This window comes from Lemur catta, chromosome 9 (genome assembly GCF_020740605.2).
Source record: "Lemur catta isolate mLemCat1 chromosome 9, mLemCat1.pri, whole genome shotgun sequence".
NCBI classification, from domain to species: Eukaryota; Metazoa; Chordata; class Mammalia; order Primates; family Lemuridae; genus Lemur; species Lemur catta.
The window spans coordinates 19,756,321-19,761,621 of record NC_059136.1 but is presented as its reverse complement, the minus strand read 5'-3'; the positions used below and the strand labels follow the sequence as shown (position 1 = coordinate 19,761,621).

Below are 5,301 nucleotides of genomic sequence, written 5' to 3'. Positions count from 1 at the left end.
TCAGTGCATCCACGGAGGTTCCATGGATCCACCGCATCATCCATCCATTGAGTGAGTCTACCGACGGATGGACCGACTGACTTTCACGTGTTTGCAAATGTTTTCTGATGCATGGTTGGCTGAACACCCCAGGGCTACCTCCATGGAGAAGGATAGCTCAGTGGAAGTGAATTCCTTCGCTCTGTTCATCGGGAAAACAAACTAATAAAGAAACAATGGGTGCCACCTGACACACTCGGTTGACAGCGCCTGGGAAGAATCTACAGGGAACTGTTCCGTGTCAAAAAAAAAAAAAAAAAAAAGAAAGAAAGAAAGAAAGAAAGAAAGAAAGAAAGAAAGAGAGAAAAAGGAAAAGGAAAGAAAATGACAGGCGCAAACTCACAACATCTTGGGTTTGTGAGCACGTCAGGGTCCTCAAAAAAGCCATCCCCACTGGGAGATTCTGCCGGCCCCGACAAACATGTCCACGGACCCAGCACAGGCTTGGCCACAGCCCCTGTAACAGAATTAGCATAGCCCCCGAAACTGAATCCACTCAAAACTGGATGTTACCTCCGGGGTGTTTTCCGTTGGTCCCGCCCACAGAAGGGAGCCGGTGCAGCTGTCCAGACCAGCGTTTCCTCAGTCCGCCGGTGAACGACCCCGGAACGATATCTCACCCCATCTGCAGAGTACAGGGGAAACAAAATTCCCCAAATGGAACATCTCCTTGCAAGCACCTATAGGATCTCACGTTCCACGTGTGTCTGGCCACGTGCAAGACCAGAACCCTCATGCTCACTTTGCTGCCGGGCATGGCATAGATTTACGCTGTCCTCAAAGCCCTGACTCAAAGTCGCCCTAGCCCCTCCACTGCAACATCATTCGTCACCACTTCACAGACTGTGGAAACCCACTGAGGACCCAGGAGGGTGGCCAATTCCATCCAGCTTCAAAGTCCAGCATTTGGAAGATAGAGTCCCGTCGCTTTCACAAATGACGGACACCGCACGGACTTGCAGGCAGGACCGCCATGGACTCAAAAGGCCTTGCTCGCTTGACGGGAAAACCCACAAGGGCCAAGGCTGCCATACCGCGTGAATGGGCGGCCAGTCCGGTGGTTAATACAACAGACCGCTAGGATTCCATAGTGGGTGTCTCTCTTTCAACTCCCAGGCAGTGCTTTCACGTACACAAAAGCGAGCAGAAATATAAAATGGCGTCCCGGCCCTGGAAGCCGCTCCTACCTCTGCCCTCCTGACATAACCGAGATCTCCCATCACAACCTCTGGCCGGCTCAGCCAAATGGGAGAGGGGCTCACGGGTAGGCCTACGGACTTCCCAGGGGTATCGCCAATGCCCGTTCAGTTCCCCAGGGTCTGGTGAGGGTGGGGTAAGGAAGCCACCGGCCACGCCCTCAGAGGGTTTCCACGGTAGCCCCGCAAGCCACCAACAGGGTGTGCTCACACCGCCGCCCAACCCAACTCCTTGCAACATACGTGAGCCTTTCAGATTTCTAGACATCACAGGCCTTAACTCACCCCAAGCACTACTAACTCAGCCCCCTTCAGCCCACTGGCATGGCGATCCCCGTGCTGGACCTCAGCTCGAGTCCTCACTCATTTTGTTCAGATTTCAAAAGTTTCCATTTTTTTTAGACATCATCGATCCAGGCACACGTACGACAGGGACCTTCAGCCCCAGATCCAGGGCGGACACTGAGCACCGGGCCCTCCTGTCACCCCGGGGCTGGCCAACCCACACTCTTCCACCAGGGAGACCGGCATCACAAGCAATGACCGGCCCCACGGCTGGCTAGCATGGTGAGGGCCCCGCCTCCAGGCAGAGTCACGATCCCCTCCCCACGAGGTGTGGCGCTGATCCCGGCACAAGATCCTTACCGTAGGAGAGAATTCCCACTGCACCTTGGGGATGATGGCGGGCACAACTGCTCCCTAGTCTCTTCCATCAGGTCGCCACACCGGGCAGGAGAGAAAGTCATCCCTTCGAAGCCCACATCTCACTTCACTGCGTCCTGCGGGGAGAGATTACATCTGTGGGCATACGGGGACCATGCGTGTTCCTTTTCCAAACTGGCATGAGTAAAGGTAAGGGGCCCAGGCCCCGGTGCTTACCATGTGTGGCTGGGGCATGATGACCCCAAGACAAGGCTGCCTGTGTTCCCACCACTATGACTCTGTGCGTGCAGCGAGCCTACTAATTTCATCATCCGTCTCGGATGTGTCTGACCTTGCTCAATGCTGAGGTAAATGTGCCGCCCTGACGGCAAGGAGACAGAAGCCCACCATGGCTCCTCACGTCGTCAATGCCTCACACTCTTTGTGCGAAGTGATTCTTGGCACTTGCTAGGAATTTCCTCATTCCTTAAAGAAGTCACGGAAATCGCTCCAAACCCTCCCAAGACGAACTGACCAGAATGGGGTCATTGCCTCGGGAGGCTACTGTGTTCCTACTTCCAGGTCAGCCACCCCGCACGCACGACAAAGCCCTAATGACCGGCTTTTCCACTGAGCTCCCGCCAGGGCATTCGGTGACAACCAGACTGCAAAGAACCGGGAAACTCAGGCACCCCGGGAAAAAAATGAAAAGAAAAAGAAAAGAGGCTTCCTGGGAGACGTAGCTGTACCGATTAGGTGTACCTAACCACATGAGAAACTCCGGACACAACGTCTCCGCTAAGAAGAATAGGGCTCCCTTCTTTGCTCAGGGAGCCCCGGACAGATCTTCTCCGAAATCTCCCCTCTCCACGTACTCTCAGCACACTGCCCTCGACATGGCTCAGCATATCGCTCGCCTGTCCCTTGATACACCGTGGGAACTCACTGAGGGTATGGGACCGTGGACATAACATCTACGTTACCATCCAAGAATTTGAAATGCGATCATCTGCCATGTGAACAGGTTGGATGCAGAATGCACTCGAAGCCGGCATTCCAAGGTACAATCGCACTTGAAAGGTGTGCCGCAGGCGTTGCAGGATCCCCTGAGGGCACGGACGCCTACAGCATCCCGAGCCCCTAAAGGAAAATGGCCTGGCTGCCCGTCACACCTCGGCACAGAAGCACCACCCGCGTGTGTGCTGGTCATCCTCTGATCACGGAGAATGCCCCAGAAGATGGATATCCTGTGTGCCTGTGTGGTGCAGCCTGTCATTTAGGCGTAAGGGACCAGAGTGCACAGGGTCAACGTGATCGGTACGGGTGAAAGCATCAGTGCATCCACGGAGGTTCCATGGATCCACCGCATCATCCATCCATTGAGTGAGTCTACCGACGGATGGACCGACTGACTTTCACGTGTTTGCAAATGTTTTCTGATGCATGGTTGGCTGAACACCCCAGGGCTACCTCCATGGAGAAGGATAGCTCAGTGGAAGTGAATTCCTTCGCTCTGTTCATCGGGAAAACAAACTAATAAAGAAACAATGGGTGCCACCTGACACACTCGGTTGACAGCGCCTGGGAAGAATCTACAGGGAACTGTTCCGTGTCAAAAAAAAAAAAAAAAAAAGAAAGAAAGAAAGAAAGAAAGAAAGAAAGAAAGAAAGAAAGAGAGAAAAAGGAAAAGGAAAGAAAATGACAGGCGCAAACTCACAACATCTTGGGTTTGTGAGCACGTCAGGGTCCTCAAAAAAGCCATCCCCACTGGGAGATTCTGCCGGCCCCGACAAACATGTCCACGGACCCAGCACAGGCTTGGCCACAGCCCCTGTAACAGAATTAGCATAGCCCCCGAAACTGAATCCACTCAAAACTGGATGTTACCTCCGGGGTGTTTTCCGTTGGTCCCGCCCACAGAAGGGAGCCGGTGCAGCTGTCCAGACCAGCGTTTCCTCAGTCCGCCGGTGAACGACCCCGGAACGATATCTCACCCCATCTGCAGAGTACAGGGGAAACAAAATTCCCCAAATGGAACATCTCCTTGCAAGCACCTATAGGATCTCACGTTCCACGTGTGTCTGGCCACGTGCAAGACCAGAACCCTCATGCTCACTTTGCTGCCGGGCATGGCATAGATTTACGCTGTCCTCAAAGCCCTGACTCAAAGTCGCCCTAGCCCCTCCACTGCAACATCATTCGTCACCACTTCACAGACTGTGGAAACCCACTGAGGACCCAGGAGGGTGGCCAATTCCATCCAGCTTCAAAGTCCAGCATTTGGAAGATAGAGTCCCGTCGCTTTCACAAATGACGGACACCGCACGGACTTGCAGGCAGGACCGCCATGGACTCAAAAGGCCTTGCTCGCTTGACGGGAAAACCCACAAGGGCCAAGGCTGCCATACCGCGTGAATGGGCGGCCAGTCCGGTGGTTAATACAACAGACCGCTAGGATTCCATAGTGGGTGTCTCTCTTTCAACTCCCAGGCAGTGCTTTCACGTACACAAAAGCGAGCAGAAATATAAAATGGCGTCCCGGCCCTGGAAGCCGCTCCTACCTCTGCCCTCCTGACATAACCGAGATCTCCCATCACAACCTCTGGCCGGCTCAGCCAAATGGGAGAGGGGCTCACGGGTAGGCCTACGGACTTCCCAGGGGTATCGCCAATGCCCGTTCAGTTCCCCAGGGTCTGGTGAGGGTGGGGTAAGGAAGCCACCGGCCACGCCCTCAGAGGGTTTCCACGGTAGCCCCGCAAGCCACCAACAGGGTGTGCTCACACCGCCGCCCAACCCAACTCCTTGCAACATACGTGAGCCTTTCAGATTTCTAGACATCACAGGCCTTAACTCACCCCAAGCACTACTAACTCAGCCCCCTTCAGCCCACTGGCATGGCGATCCCCGTGCTGGACCTCAGCTCGAGTCCTCACTCATTTTGTTCAGATTTCAAAAGTTTCCATTTTTTTTAGACATCATCGATCCAGGCACACGTACGACAGGGACCTTCAGCCCCAGATCCAGGGCGGACACTGAGCACCGGGCCCTCCTGTCACCCCGGGGCTGGCCAACCCACACTCTTCCACCAGGGAGACCGGCATCACAAGCAATGACCGGCCCCACGGCTGGCTAGCATGGTGAGGGCCCCGCCTCCAGGCAGAGTCACGATCCCCTCCCCACGAGGTGTGGCGCTGATCCCGGCACAAGATCCTTACCGTAGGAGAGAATTCCCACTGCACCTTGGGGATGATGGCGGGCACAACTGCTCCCTAGTCTCTTCCATCAGGTCGCCACACCGGGCAGGAGAGAAAGTCATCCCTTCGAAGCCCACATCTCACTTCACTGCGTCCTGCGGGGAGAGATTACATCTGTGGGCATACGGGGACCATGCGTGTTCCTTTTCCAAACTGGCATGAGTAAAGGT

At 54.8% G+C, this 5,301-nt stretch overlaps 2 pseudogenes; both read right to left on the bottom strand.

Moving 5' to 3' along the window:
- Positions 1–1,576: 1,576 nt before the first annotated feature.
- LOC123645454 lies at positions 1,577–1,650 on the bottom strand (annotated as a pseudogene).
- A 3,138-nt stretch (positions 1,651–4,788) lies between these two features.
- Positions 4,789–4,862, bottom strand: LOC123645453 (annotated as a pseudogene).
- Between the last annotated feature and the right edge of the window lie 439 nt (positions 4,863–5,301).